Raw genomic sequence first — 17,066 nt, 5'->3', positions numbered from 1 at the left:
TTAATTAACTCATCCATAACATCCTTCTTTGGAGAAGGAACATCAGAATTTCTTGATTGCTCGGTCATAGAGACAGGAGGTTGAGAAGCTGGAATAGGCTCCTTCATAGAATCAATTGTTAAAGGGGTTGATCATCTATGAACAATGTCCTGAAGAAAAGAGGTCATTTTCCTCCATTACAACCATAAAAAACCCATGTTTGCTCATAAAAATAGATCAAAATAGTGGGCTGCCCTGTTTATGACTGGTTATTTCAGCCCATAACAGTCCAGAAGTCTTCAATATCCTCACCCTTTGCTTGCCCCAAAGTCACTCAAGTACTTGGGTACAAGTCGGGCTTCATTGGACCAAGATTAAGGTAAACAAGATGAGAGAAGTTGTGCATAAGAGCAGGCTGAATACTCTTCTCTCAGATTTCCCCTCTTTTATAGACAATTTCAGCATGCATTTTCGTCAGACCAAAGAGGCAGAGAAGTGGAGCTCTCACCATGATTACATCTTCAGTAGTTGGGCCTGTTAATCTTCAGTTTGCATGCTCCATTTCATGCATCTCAGCTCCAGCTTTCTTCCAGTTTCCCTCAGTCAGTGCAACCCGCATTTTGCGCCGAAAAATGCGGGCTGCTCTTTGCTCTATCCCTGGTCACTTTTTGACCAGCCTAGGTCACTTGTTGGTCACCTAAGTCAGTTAGTTTTGGTCCCATGTGGAACTAGTGGACTTTTGACGGTTTTTGGGAATATTTTTGGGTTTTGTCCATATATTTGTACCTGAATTAATGTGATTTATCCAGCAGACTGTCAATTACTTCCAGATGTCCAAGTTATAGGTTCCCATAGACTTATTTTTCATAAATGTACATGGTATAACTGCAAATTATATGCTAAATATAAAAGAACTTGTATAACTAAGGTAGATATTGGATGACAATGCCTGAATTTTGTATGCAAATATCTCATATAATTCCCAGTGAAACTCTTCTGAGTTCATAAGAATCCCATGATTTATATCATGAACAGTAAACTCTTTGACACCGTCAGAAGCGGCCCCTAGACCCCAAAATAGGGGCCCCTTTTAACTCCCTCACTTCGCAACTCGATGCAATGCGCCTCGAGTTGCTACCAGTTTAATCACTTAGTCTAATCCAAAGATTAGGCCCACAACGGTCACCTTCTTGCCATTCGGTCACATAAACTTCATTTGATATACAATTCAGGAGTCGGGCTCACATTTGGTTTCTCCTCATAATGGGGGCCTTACAACTTTGAGCACCATGGATCATTGGTGGCACCTAATGAGGGTGGGGCATTGATCATATCTAACAACGCTGAGATCTAGATTGAGTCCTTGGAGGATTATCTCTTCTCACGTACCTCTGGACTCGTTCTAACACTTGCCTTTTTATTGCGTCATTCATCAGGGGTGTGGCTCCACTAGGTTATTAGTGCTCCACAGAGGGTTAACAGAAGACTTCAGTCTCTGGAGAACTCTCTTGCCAACATTTCTTCTACTTCTTTCCTTTCAACGTCCCTGAATTCTGCTTTCATGCCACTGCACAAAGGAAGGTATTCGGTTTGGAAGGTGTCAAAATGCATACGTCTGAGCATTGTGGTGGTGCCATCATCATAGTAATGCCAGCTTCTGATGGTTTCAACAGTGTATGTTGTGAAAAACACTCTGTCTACCAGCTTCCAGTGGGTTGCTAATTGAACAAACAGAAGATTATCAGTACACCAAGCATCCCATGTATCTTGCTGTTGAGCGTCCACGAACAAATTCCAACTCTTTTCCTTCTTGTCCCTGTGAACCTCTACAGACCAAGACTCCTGAAGTCTCTTCACAATCTCCCACTTGATGTTGTCTGGAAACTTTTCAATGAATGCCAAATCTTCCATGGATGGTCATTCTCTCTGTTTCTGCTCTTCAGTTTGTTCCCAAACAGTTTGCCACCAAGATGCAAGTTTCTGCTGCTTCAATAGGAAGAGGAAATTGTCCACCACATAAAGCATGCGTCATGATGGTGATGTGTTTCCGCCATTGTGGGATGAACTTCTTGTGGAAAGTGGCTTTGATTATGAGGAATTCCAACTCTTCAATGGAAGAAGGAACTTTACAAACATCCATTGAATTCTTCTCTTCTTGGCAATGCCATTTCCTTCATTTTCAGCCTCTTCTGGTGCTTGTTGATGGCAAGCTTCCCCGGCTGCGCACCAAAAACATGGAGCCCCAAGAGGAACACCAAGGAAAAGGGAATTCTCTTGCAAGAAAATCTATCTTGTAACATCAACAAGCTTGTTTATCATGTTTCATATGATCACAATGAAGAAAAGAATACCAGGCACAACAAATCTTCATGCAGCATCATGTAGATCTCCCACGGATTTGATAGAATTAACCATATTCTTCAATATCTTCACAAAATCCATCAATAGAACAAAGAAAGCAAAGGAATACACCATCTTTGAATGGAAATACATCACATATTATCCATCTTCAATATCTTCATAGTCTTCTCTCCCAATCTCTCATATATAATCACTCTGTTTCAGTAGAATTGGCTATCTCTGACTCTCTCTCTCTCTCTCCATCAATAATACATTATATCCTTACTACAATCTCTCAAAATTACTCTCAATAATCCTTATTAGGTCGTGGATACCCCTCCCAAGAGGTATGTCTAATATGAAGGGTCACCAGAGCCACTACAGTGTCCTTTCATAGCTCACTACTGTCACTTCACTCTAGTCTTCTCTTGAGTCTTCAGCAGCTACTTCTTCCACTTCCTCCAGCTCTTTTGCACTTGTATTCACCTCTTTCCAAGGCTAGAAAACTTTCCCAAGCTACACTCTCATCCATCACAACACATACAGAAGCATACAGAGCAGTCTACAGAACAGTACTAGAACAGCTACAGTACAGAACAGAACAGAACAGAAACAGAACAGAGACAGAAGCTCTACAGAAGGTTACAGAAGATCATCAAAACCACATAACTCATTCTCAAATCATTCCAAACTCTCACAAACCATTCAATAAACTTTCACATTATCTCAATCTTCATTAATCAATACTCTATTCCTCCTTACAGAAGACAATCAGAACAAAACATACCAAAACAGAGCAAAACAGAACAAAACAGAAGCTATACAAAACCTATCAGAACCTATCAGAACATCACAGAACCACCAACAAACATCATAAACTTCCAAAACACCATCATTACCATCCAAAACACTCTCAAACCTCTTCTAAACTAATCAATCATCTCATAAAATCAACCATTCAGCTCTCAAAAACAACAAAAATCAGCCAAAAAACAAGTCATTTCAACACTCAACAGTGGGAGAAAAAGAGAAGTAGCCCTTTGGTGATACCTAGTGATGGTGTGGGAGAGAAGAAGATACAAAGAATTTTGAATTCTTTCATGCTTTAGAGAGAGAGAGAGAGAGTTTGTGTATTTATGTGCATCACATCTAAATGTGGTGCTTCTTTTTCAATGGGTCAAAACTTTCCAAGAGGCTTACTATAATCATCTCACCAAGTTTACAAGTTTGGCCTAGTTTACTTTTTTTGCCATGTGGCTAGCTAGATGCGGGTCACTTTTTTTGCATGCCTTCTTGACCATCAATCCCTGCTTCTATCCCTCTTGATGTTCCATGTGATATAGTGTTGGGGGAACCAAAGGAGGGGAGCGGAAAGGGGGGGTTTTCAAATTTTGGGTGACCTTTTTGGATGCCCAATGGGGCCCATCTAATGTGGGTTAGTAAAAGTAGAAAGGGGGCTAAAAGGGGACATAGGGGGACAAGCCTATAAGTGGTAGGAACCTCAAATCTCTTGTCATTAGGAGAGTCATTAACTCTTAAGTTAAAGGACCCTTAAAGGACCCTTTTTGAGTCCATATTCCCCCTATTATTGATGATCAATAAATGTGCTCACTAAATGCTAAGCAATGTAGCAATGGTGTGATGAGCCCTGTAAAGTGCTAACAAAGAAATAAGAAATGTTTAGATCAATGCCAAAGGACCTTCATACATGAAAATGAGCCATCATTTTCATGTTTATAAGTGTCTTTTATGTTTGTGTTTTAGTTGGTTATTATAAGATGTAATGGTTTCCCACTCATTTATTTGATAATTAGGATTTTTTTATACTTAAGTCTATGGTGAATATTAAGCTTATAAATTTCCATGAATTTCTTACTATATTTTTTAATAATGCGTGAATTAGTATTAAAGAAATTAATTCTGTGTGCTTGGGTGATGACAGCTCTCTTGGTATTGTGGGCATTGGTGATGTTAGGTTGGAGTTTCCTTCTTGTAGCAGTTTTGTTATGCAGGATGTACGTCATGTACCTGCTTTGACACATAGTCTCCTGTCAGCTAGACAGCTTGATGACGAAGGTTATCATATATCTTTTGGAGACTCTACATGGAAGATCACTCGTGGCAGACTTGTGATTGCGAAAGGTGCCAAGGCTAGCAGCCTCTATCCCTTGATTGTATCCGCTTCTTCCCTTGATCATGTTTTGTCTGTGGGTTCTATCCCACATGTATCTCTTTGGCATGTGCGTTTGGGCCATATGTCTTTGACGGGAATGAAAATTCTTTCTGGTTTACAATACTTACCACCCCTTGTTTATGGATGTTTTGATTCATGTGAGCATTGTCTTTATGACAGGCAAACTAGGTCTACACATAAGAAGCCTGCTAGGCCACGCATGAGTGAGCCCTTGGCATTGGTACATTCAGATATCTATGGACCCATGCCTTGTCAGTCTATGGGTGGTGCAAAGTATTTTGTTACTTTCATAGGTGAATGTTTATGGAAAGTTTGGGCTTATCCCATTAAGCTAAAATCCAATGTCTTGGCTGTGTTTCAAAGATGGCTTGCATTGGTTGAGAACCAGTCTGGGTATAGGCTAAAATGCCTAAGGATAGATAATGGGGGTGAGTATGTCTCACGCACTTTTGAGCAGTTATGTGATGAGAGGGGTATTAAGCGTCAGTTGACTGTCCCCTACCCCCCCCCCCCCCAGAATGGTTTGGCTGAGCGGATGAATAGAACCATCCAGGAGCGTGTATGCAGTATGCTTAGCCATGCAGGCCTACCATAGAGCTTTTGGGCTGAGGCAGTTAGTACAGATGTGCATGTCATAAACAGATCACCTTCTAGTGGTTTGGATTTCCAGGTTGCAGAGGAGGTATGGACGAGAAAACCTCCCTCTTATGCACATCTCCGTGTCTTTGGATGTTAGACATTTTGCCATGTGCCCAGGGACAAGAGAAGTAAGCTGGATCCTAAGAGTGTCAAATGTATTTTCCTTGGCTATGGGGATGCAGACAAGATGGGTTACCATCTTTGAGATCCACAGGTGCGAAAAGTCATCCGCAGTCATGATGTAGTCTTCCATGAAGACAAGATGCATAGGCAGCCTAAGAGAGTTGTTGAGATCCGCAGGGTCATATTTCAGGAGGAGCCGAGAGCTCCCCCACAGCTAGTTGGATAGCCTACAGCTGCAGCAGATGCTCATGGTCAAGGTGTTGGGCAGGCAGCTCGACAGGCATTAGAGCCTACCGTGAGACGGTCTACTAGAGACAGAACTCCACCTGATATATTTCAGCCCTCGATGCATTATGTCTTGGTTACATATGCAGGAGACCCTTTCAATTATGATGAGGCTATGCGCAGGGGTGACAGTCACTCCTAGGAAAGGGCTATGCAGTCTGAGATAGACTCCTTGCATAAGAATGTGACTTGGGATTTGGTTTTCTTGCCTAAGGGCAAGAAGGCTTTGCCATGCAAGTGGGTGTACAAGCTGAAAAGTACCCCTGGACACCCCAAGCCGGCATATAAGGCTAGATTGGTAGCAAAGGGTTTTAAGCGGGAGCATGGTGTGGACTTTGATGACGCCTTTTCTCCTGTGGTTAAGATGACCACCCTGTGCTTAGTCTTGGCTTGGGTTTCTCAGCTTGACTTGGATTTATGCCAGATAGATGTCAAGACGGCTTTCTTATATGGGGACCTGCATGATGAGATTTATATGGAGCAGCCTAAGGGTTTTGCAAAACCTGGTAGGGAGCACCTAGTGTAAAAATTGAAGAAAAGTCTTTATGGCTTGAAGCAGGCACCTAGGGAGTGGTATCATAAGTTTGATGCCTTTTTCCAGTCACAAGGCTACAGCAGGAATGCTATGGATCTGTGTCTTTACACGAAGAAAGCCCGTGATGGTTCTTTATTGATTTTGGTACTCTATGTGGATGATATGTTGATAGTAGGGAAAGCTCATGATGAGCTAGATTCTTTAAAGGCTCAGCTCAAGAAGAGCTTTGATATGAAAGACCTAGGACAGGCCACTCATATACTTGGTATGCACATTAGACGTGACAGGCATCAAGGACTCCTCTACTCGAAAAAGAGGGAGTACATTCATAAAGTCCTTGAGCGCTTCCACATGCAAGACGTAAAGCCTATTGGCTGTCCATTGCCTTCTTATGTGAAAGTATCATAGGTTGATTGTCCGCAGACAAATGAGTAGAGGGCCGAGATGGCCAAGATTCCCTATGCATCTGTAGTGGATAGTCTTATGTATGCCATGATCGCCACTCATCCAGATATTTCCTTTGCAGTTGGTGTTGTGGCATGCTATATGGCTACACCTGGCAAGAAGCATTGGGATGTGGTGAAGGGTATCATGAGGTACTTGAAGGGCACTGCAGATATGTGCATATGCTATGGCAGCCAGGATACAGGAGTCATGGGATACACTGGCTCTGATTATGCAGGACATGCACATAGTAGGAAGTCCACTTTCGACTACATATTCACCTATGCTGGAGGTGTTGTTTCTTGGATGTCCAAGGTGTAGAAATGCACGGCCCTTTCTACTACAGAGGCCGAGTATGTTGCAGTCACTGAGGCTTGCAAGGAGGCTAGTTGGTTGGATCATTTGGTTACTGATCTTGGTATTGATGCTACCCCTACACTACATTCGGATTCTATGAGTGCTATTCAGTTAGCCAAGAATCTGCCAAGAATCCGGTTTTCCATGCGAAGACGAAACACATTGAGGTGAGGTATCACTTCATACGTGGGGTCGTTGAGGACAAGTCTGTTGATCTTGTCAAGATCTCGACTGACAAGAATCCTGTAGATCTGCTCACGAAAAGCCTCTCTACAGAGTGCTTTGCCTTCCTTAGGAGGTTGATGGGCATGGGATGAGATGACGTCTTTCCTCATCATGTTGTACATGTGTACATGTTGTACTGTCTTTTTCCTTTTTCTTTTTCACTCCTCACTAGAGCCGAAGTGGGAGGTTGTTGGGGGTAAAGGCACCTCCGCCTAGCTGCTTGTGTATTACAACACTGACAGTCACCGCCACTGCATACTGCAGGTGGTGGGCGCCCGTCACCATCACTTTATTCTTTATTCTTTTAGTGATAGTTTGAATAAAGAAAGGCCTGGTCACACATTGTGACTGTTGGAGTTTCCATTTCTTGTCTCTCTCTTTCTTGCTCTTGCTCTCCCTCCATAGCTCTCGAGTGCAAGCTTCGATCCTTCTCACCTTTCAGGGCATGGCAATCTAAAGAGGAGTTGCAGTGTTTAAAATGGATCTTCTGGGCCTCTTCCGTTTCCAATTTTATTTCTTGTAAAAGACACAAAGTCCAGCTTTCTTTTCCTAATTAGTGTAATAGACCTTCTTGCATCTCTAAAAACCTAACCCTCTAACATTCTAGGGGAGGTCACTCATGAATATATGTGTGCATCACGTGGATTAAAAATAAAGTATTTTAAAAATACCAATTGTATTTATTTTTTACGTACAAAAGGGTGTAATATAAAGGCATTATTTACAAATTGAATAGAAAATGGTTATGTTTTATTTAGGAAAAATTCATAGATAAACACACGTGATGTAGAGGATATACATATAGTGAACCCCCCGAGCTTACATTCCACAAAATAGCATAGCATTTTAGTAAGCTAGCTGGCATGTTAGTATAGGTCATAGAAATTTTCTCCCATTTCTTCATTCTTCTCCAAAGTAGCATAGTAATTATGATCCACCCACTAATTATATGAGCCAGTTTCTTGAGAGAGGTTGATTTCCTTCCTCTTCTACTCCCATTATATCCTCATGTGCCTCTATGGTTAAAGTGATTCTTGGAGGTATATTCTCTTTGTTGTCTTGCCTCTTGTTTAGTGCTAGCTGTCTGCTTGGCTATGTATTTCTTTTCTCCATACTTGGTGCCTTCCCCACTTCCACGGATTCCTTATCTTACCTTTGATTTCTCTTTGGGAACCAGGGGGTGCCAGAATGGGAAGTGGAGTTGCGAGTCTGCCACATGAAAGGGAAGTGGAACCCAGGAGGAAGAAGCTTGGCGATGAGAGCTATGGAGGATGGAGAGCAAGAGCCAAGAGAGAGAGAGACTCAAAAGTGGAAACTCCAACAACCACAATGTGTGGGTGGGCCTTCCTTTATTCAAACTGTCACTAAAAGAATAAAGAATAAGTGACTGTGATGGGTGCCCGCCACCTGCAATGTACAGTGGCGGGTAGTGTCAGTGTAGTAATACACGGGTGGCTAGGCGGAGGTGCCTTTACCCCCAACAACCTTCCACTTAAAGGCAAATCTGCCCCAGTGAGAGGGAGAAAAAAGAAAAGACAGTACAACATGTACACATGTACAACAGGATGAGGAAAAATATGTCATATCATCCAATGCCCATCAATCTCCTGACGAAGGCAAAGCGCTCAGTAGTGAGGCTCTTTGTGAGCAAGTGTGCAGGATTCTGCTCAGTGGGAATCTTGACAAGGTCAATAGACATGTCCTCAATGACGTCGCGAATGAAGTGATACCTCATCTCAATATGTGCAAGGAAGACTGCATTCTTGGCCAACTGAATATCACTCATAGAATCCGAATGCAGTGTAGACATAGCATCTGTCATACCAAGGTCTACAATCAAATGGCCTAACCACATAGCCTCTTTGCAAGCCTCTGTGGTGGCTGCAATATACTCGACCTATGTAGTAGAAAAATCCGTACACTTCTGCGCCCTGGACATCCAAGAGATAGCCCCTCCAGCATAAGTGAACACATAGCCAGAAGTGGACTTCCTACTCTTTGCATGTCCTGCATAATCAGAGCCAGTGTACCCCACAACTCCTGTATCCTGGCTACCATAGCAAAGGCACATATTTGATGTGCCCTTCAGGTACCTCATAATACCCTTTACGGCATCCCAATGTTTCTTACCAGGTGTAGCCATGTAATATGCCACAACCCCAACTGCAAAAGATATATCTAGATGGGTGGCTATCATGGTATACCTAAGCATGCCCATAGATGATGTATAGGGAATCTTGGCCATCTCGGCCCTCCGCTCATCTGTCTGCGGACAATCGGCCTATGAAACCTTCACATGAGAAGGTAATGGACAGCCAATAGGCTTAACATCTTGCATGTAGAAGCGGTCAAGGACTTTATGAATGTACTCCCTTTGTGATAGATAGAGTAGTCTGTGAGATCTATCGTGCGGAATGCGCATACCCAGTATATGAGAGGCCTTTCCGAGATCTTTCATCTCAAAGCTCTTCTTAAGCTGAGCCTTAAGAGCATCTAGATCCTCATGAGATGTCCCTATTAAAATCATGTCATCCACATAGAGTACCAAAATTAGTAAAGAACCATGACATGCTTTCTTCGTATACAAGCACTGATCCATAGCACTGCGGCTGTAGCCCTGTGACTGCATGAATGCCTCAAACTTATGATACCATTCCCTAGGTGCCTGCTTCAAGCCATATAGACTCTTCTTTAGCTTACACACTAGGTGTTCCCTGCCAGGGTCTGCAAAGCCCTTAAGCTGCTCCATGTAAATCTCATCATGCAAGTCCCCATGTAAAAAAGCCGTCTTGACATCCATCTGGTACAAGTCTAGGTCAAGCTGTGCAACCAAGGCCAAAACTAAGTGTAGGGTGGTCATCTCGACCATAGGAGAAAAGACTTTATTAAAGTCAACACCATGCTCCTGCCTAAAACCCTTAGCAACCAATCGAGCCTTGTATGCCGGCTTGGGATGTTCAGGGGTACTTTTCAGCTTATACACCCACTTACATAGCAAAACCTTCTTACCTTGAGGCAAGGAAAGCAAATCCCAAGTCTGATTCGTATGCAATGAGTCAAGCTCAGACTGCATAGCCCTCTCCCAAGAGTGACAATCACCCCTGCACATAGTCTCATCATAAGTGAGAGGCTCTCTTGCATCTGTAACCAGTACATAATCCATAGAGGGTGCAAAACGGTCAGGAGGTCGTTTATCTCTAGTAGAACGCCTCAATCCAGGCTCTACTACCTAATCAACATCTTGTCTAACATCAGTATGTCTAGTATCTGGGCCATAGCATCATGTGATGCTGCACGCTATCTAGCTGGTCGTGGAGCAGGCTGAATAGGAGCAGGTGGCTCCTCTTGAAAGATAACTCTATGTACCTCAACCACTTTCTCAGGCTATATATGCATTTTGTCCTTATGAAAGATGGCATCATGGCTTCCACACCTATGGATCCCATAGATGGTAACCCATCTCTCCTGCATCTCCATAGCCAATGAAAATGCATTTGACACTTTTAGGATCGAGCTTGTTGTGTTTGTCCTTGAGCACATGGCAGAATGCCTCACATCCAAAGAGATGCAAATGTTCATAAGAGGGGGGCTTGCCTGCCCATATCTCCTCTACAACCTAAAAGTCAATGCCACTACTAGGCGACCTGTTAATGAGTTACATTGCTGTAGTAACTGCCTCAGCCCAAAAGTGCTGCGGTAAGCCAGCCTGGCTAAACATGCTTCGGACCCTTTCCTAAATGGTCTTATTCATGCGTTCAGCCACACCATTCTGGGGTGGGGTGTAAGGGGCAGTCAACTGATGCTTAATACCCTGCTCATCACTGCCCCTTACACCCCACCATTCTGGGGTGGGATGTAAGGGGCAGTCAACTGATGCTTAATACCCCGCTCATCACAAAACTACTCAAAAGCACATGATACATACTCACCCCCATTATTTGACCTTAGGTATTTGAGCCTTTTCCCAGAGTCGTTCTCTGCCAATCAAGCCAACACTGAAATGTGTCTAAGACATTGGATTTTCTCTTTATGGGATAAGCCCAAACCTTACATGAGTAATCATCTATGAAAGTAACAAAATACTTTGCCCCACCAAGTGACTGAAGGACATGGGCCCACATACATCTAAGTGCAAAAGAGCCAAGGGCTCACCCATGCGTTTCTTACCAGAATTTTTATGCATATTTCTAGTCTTCCTACCATACAAACAATTATCACAAGAATCAAAATGCGAAGAGTCAAAAGGCAGAAGATACTGCAAAGCACGGAGCATTTTCATTCCTTTAAGAGACATATGCCCCAAACAAGCATGCCAAAGGGATACATGGAGAATAGAATCCACAGACAAAACATGATTCAATGTAGCTCCACATACAAGTAAGGGATAGAGGCTACCAGACTTGGCACCTTTTGCAAGTACAAGCCTGCCACAAGTAATATTTCATGCAGATTCTCCAAAAGATATAAAATACCTTGCATTATCAAGTTGTCCAACTAAAATAAGGCTGCGAGTCAGCGCAGGTACATGGCGTACATCATGCAAAATAAAATAACTGCAAGAAGAAAATTGTAGCCTAACATCTCTAATGTCCACAATGTCAAGAGACCTGTCATCACCAAGATGCACAGAACCAGACATGGTACGATAGGCATGAAACCAATCTCTACAGGGTGTCACATGAAAGGACGCACCCGAATCCAAGAGCCATCACTGCGCATACATAGAATGTATCTCAGAAGTTTGTAAGGCATCGCGTGAAGAAGCTGAAAGTATGTAATCATCATCTGAATCAGTGGCATGCATGGCATTAACCTCTTCTATCTTCACACTGGACTTTCCAAGTACAATACTGCGCTTAGAAGAATTTTCCTGCACTTTTTCTTTTCCCTTCTCCTTGCGCTTATCATCGCGCATTTTATGGCACTAAGGCCTAATATGTCCTACTTTCCCACAATAATGACAGGTAAGATCAGACTTCTGTCCACGAGACTTACTGCAACCATGTGATTTGGACATAGACTTCTGAGAGTCCCTGCCCTTATGATTATTATCATGCCTACCATGTCTGCCACCTCTAAAGGTCAATGCATGTGAAGAGTAGGAAGCATCATTGTTTCTCATGTTGATTTCCTCAGTCAATAAAGCACTCTCAACATCTTTGATTTTCAACCCATCAAGCTTGTTTGTGCATATGGCAGTTTGAAATGGCAGTACGGAATACATCCCATGATACAGGCAAGGTGCCATGTAGAAACACCGAGTGCAAGTTGCCTTTGAACTCAATACCCTGTGATACTAACTCTTCATGATAGCATGAAACTGATTGAAATGAGATGACAAGGAGGTCCCCTCCTTCATGCGAAGGTCCATTAACTGCTTCAGCCAATATATCTGTGATGCAGGACTCTGCTGTGTATAAAGCTCCTAAATCTTCTCCCATAAATCCCATGCACTCTAATTCTCATCTTCAACAACATTATGATGGACCTCTTGCTCATTAACTTCCATCCAAGCATCATTATCCATATCCTTAGGCTTAACACCTTTGAAACGTAAGGGTTTAATCTGTAACTTTTGCACCAAAACGTGCCATATTTGGGACTTCCAATACCCATAGTTAGTACCATCCAACTTGGCAATGTTAAAGAGAGCTATATCTTTTAGATGACCAGTCATACGTCCCAAATCAAAGCAAAAAGGCAAAATTGCAGGTTGTTGTAATTAGCAGAAAATATACTAAAACCACTGCTAAAGCTAGCTGAAAGGGTGGATTTCACCAAGAGAAGTACTTGTCCACCAAATATGACCAAGATAACATCAAATAGTAAGCATTACTCTCATAGAAGTGCTCAAAATCTGCATATTTCAACTTGCTGTAATAAATGACAGATGTATGTAAAACTATCCCAAAATGAAGCAATCACTGATACATATGTCACTGCAACTGCCAGGTAGCAAGATACATCCAACAGTGAGTGTCCAGGGGCAAGAAGGTACCAAGAGCTATCAAACCAATCACCTGTCAGGCAAGAGATATCTCATAGGTTTAGAAGTCATGCATGCAATGGGTCTCAGGGAAAGAGAAGAGACCAAGCACAAGCACAACTCATAGAGCAAGAAGCTCAATACATAACCATCCAAGATGCATACAAAACTGACAAACCTGTGACAAATATAGAAGCCGGTCCCAATAGGTGTATCAAATCAGCCCACTATAGACTAACTGCAGACATAAAGCTCTCAAGAGAGCAAATGCATGTACCTGTCCCACAAGCTCAAGCTCATCTGTAAATAAGACTCTGTGTATATACGAATATACCAAGAGGCCGCCACTGGAAGTGAAGTCAGATGCAAAGAGAGCTAGCAACGCTCTAATACATCAAATGCATAGCATCAGACATGCCAAATCCCGGTAGGGTACATTCGAAGCATAAATCCCAAGCTATCTCAGACTTGTAAAGTATAAGCCTGAAAGCATTCAAAGAGCATCTAACTGACAACCAAATGTAATGCTCAATAGATCCAAAATGCTCAAATGTATTTGAAGATGAAGCTCCAAGTAACTATCAAGCATGGGCAAACCAAGTGGCATCCATATCTGACCAAAGCATAAATGCAAGAAGCCTAAATGTCAAGCAATGACAATAGGCATAGACAAGTCCAAAGCATGCAAATTGAAGCCAAATGCCAGTGAAGAACGACCAAGTCAGAGCCTAATCTAAGCTCAAAAGCATTCCAGAACCAAGTAGAAGCATTTAACAGCCTTCAAATACATCGGTATGATATTTCAAAACTCTAGTAAGCACCCCATATCCATGAACCAATGCATACACTAAGTAAATGAGCTTCAGCCCACTGTATTATAGCAAGCAATTTACTGTTAAATGAAGCTCAAATGATGCTTAAATCTGCTCCAAACCAATCGAAAAGCATAGACATAGCATCCCATAACATCTGGGCATCACCCGACATCAATAGGCATCAAACGAGCAATGCCAAGAAGCATCAAACAGTAAATGCCAATTGTTGCCCTGTTTTGACAGTCTTGGGATTGTATATGCGGCACATGGATGTTGATAAACCCTGCCATGACAAGAGAGAGAGAGAAAGAGAGAGAGAGAGAGAGAGAGAGAGAGAGAGAGAGAGAGAGAGAGCACATGACATTATGTTTGCAAGAGAAGAGAGAAGGGTAGTGTGTCGTTTATATATTGCAAGAAACAAGTTCATGGTTTTGGTATGGTTGATGGGGAAGGTGTAAAAAGAGAGAGACACCCAGAGTTAAAGGGTAGAGTGCAACCCCACTCCCCCCCACTAACCCTGGGTCACACCCTATGCTTCAAGGGGGGAGTGGAGTTTCATTAACCCTCACTTTGCCTTGCTAGCACTCGCTCAACAGCAGGTGCTAACTTGGGGCTAGCGAGGTGAATGATATCGCTCATTACCGATTGACTGTGCAGCGGTACTTTGGCAAGTTACATCGTCAGCTTGCAAAACTGGAGCTAATAGGAATGATTTCTTTTCAATTTTTAAATTAAATGCTTCATTTTCTTACACTGGTGCGACCTCCATATTTGCTGCGTCTAGCTGTTGTCGGCTGAAGATAGATTTCAGTATGGGTCCCCCTTTTACAGGGATGTGTCTGTAACTCCTGGTTGGTTGCCGGTTATGCAACCTTTTTGTTTTTTTTAAATTTAATTGAAATGAGATAGCTTACCTTCATCAAAGTTATTCGCGGGCATGTGGTTTAGAGCAGCTCTGTGTGGAATCGGGGGTCCAGGGTTCAATCCGAGGGGTTGATCCTCTACGCGAGACCAATGTCCCTTTTAGGGGTCTTTTAATATGTGGGCCCCAAGGTTACCCAATCACCGAGTAAACCCGTCAAAAACCGTGGGGCCCTTGCTGGTATATATCCACAGCCGCTGCTGCCCTTTTACCCATACTCGCCGTGGCGCGACCAAGGCTCTTAGTACTTGCAACCCATGCTTGTTCGAGTCCTGGTGTGAAGCGCTAGTACGAACATGACCAAGGTGCACGTGCGGTCAAAAAAAGTCCAACCAGGAAGTTAACAAGCTGCCAGCAATCGACACGTGGCAAGGAGGCTGTAGGCAGTACGGTCGGTCTTTGTCGAACGATGAATCTAAAGAACAAAGGAAGGGTGCGAAGAAAGGGCGCGGTGGTGGGCCGACGTAACCGAGGGTCCCCCAGACCGCCACCCTTTATAAACCACTCCTCCTTCTCTCTCCATTTCCCCCCCGCACGCATTCTTCGTCTCGCGATCCGACAGAGAGAGAAAGAGAAAGAGCAGCTTCTCATCAATTACTTTTGCACGTTCTTTGCCGATCAGACTTGATTCGTCATCAATCAGACATCTCCCGCAGCCCCTGCTGCTTGTCTACTACACCCACTGAAGTTCACTCAACTCTCCTTCTCATCGGCATCATCGTCGTCATCATCATCAGTCATACCTGCCTGTCCCTGGACCCTGCCTAAAACCTCCTCCTATCAAGGTTTGTCTTACGCAACCTCTGTGCCTGCATTTTCATTTATTTGTTTATTTGTTTCCCCTGTCGCCAATCGCCATTCATCTCTTCTCTCTTTCTTTTCTCTTTTCTCTTTCCTGTTGATGATGTATTGGATGCGTTTCCTGTTATCGATATTCTTGGATGCCTTTGCACGATATGTTTCTGCCGTCACTCCGAGCATCCCCGCTCTGTGGAAACCTACGTCGCATGATTTCGTGATCCCGACATACACACCAGAAGTTTTGTACGTTGCCCATGATGTCGGAAAAGGGGCTTTTCTCCCTTATTTTTCCCTACAGTGTGCAACGTCATGAGCTTCTGCTCCAGAGGCACTGCACCGGGGGCTGGCGACCTCCGACCCCAACCGCGCCTAGCTAGATAATGCAATCTCTATACGTCGCAGAAGCTCATGATGTTGTCGTGATTATCAATCTGTGACTTAATCCAATTTAGCAGACACCGTCAGTCTCAGTGTCTCACCACTACTTGGGTGGTACAGCATCGTACATAGTGTCCTCTATTAAAGTAAACTCGCCATTCAAGCACAGAAACGCAGAATATTGTTCACTTCTGTTACCATTTGTACAGACCATACCAGGTGCAGTGGGCCGAATGACCCCGCAGACTCTGTCTGTTGCATGCAGTTTGCTCATCTGGGTAGATCAATGTCTCTCACTATAAGGACATTCTTCATCTTCCCTCCTACCAGCTATAATCTGTTCCATACCTCATTAATCTATTTAGCGTTTGACCCTTCTATCCATCCGTAATCTGATGCAGGGAGGCAAGTAATTCACTCCTCTTCTGCACTTTGTCACTCTTTGTGGCAAGAAGTGAGAACCTCACTGCGCTGCAAAGTTCTCTTGGTTTGACAGTCGAGCTCTTTTGTACACTGGTGAAGAATTTCTGTGAGATAAAGTTAGATCTCACCATCTATTTTGGTTGAGCATTTCACACGGTGGCAATACTCATGGCAGAGAGTTATTTGCAAGGGCAACCTGTCTAGGAGAGTCCCAGTTTGCAGTGAACCAAACTCAAGATTGTGCAAACGTGATGATTCCTAGTCATGAACTGGACTGTAGGCCTATAAAATTTACAGGGATATTCTGGATCATACTAATTGAGCTCTAGCAAGTTTCTAGTATGGAGAGGTTCTGCACAAGGACTGTTGATAGCTTTTGTTGTACTGAGGCTCAACTGGACTAGCAAGTCTCTTTTAGTAGCCATAGCTTTCAGGAATAGCAAGGATTGCAACTCCTGTGTATTGTAGATTTCTTTGATTTGCCAATGAATTCAAAACTCACGATCTATGATCTAATGTATGCTTTCCTTTAGATTCATGAACTAGAAAGTGAGGTGCAAACCATGAAACTGATAGTTATTTACTATTCTTACACATTATCATCCGATATGTGATGGTTT

This window comes from Lygodium microphyllum, chromosome 21 (genome assembly GCF_053477565.2).
Source record: "Lygodium microphyllum isolate KBCC chromosome 21, Lygodium_microphyllum_v1.1.10, whole genome shotgun sequence".
NCBI lineage: Eukaryota > Viridiplantae > Streptophyta > Polypodiopsida > Schizaeales > Lygodiaceae > Lygodium > Lygodium microphyllum.
This window is presented reverse-complemented; position numbering follows the sequence as displayed.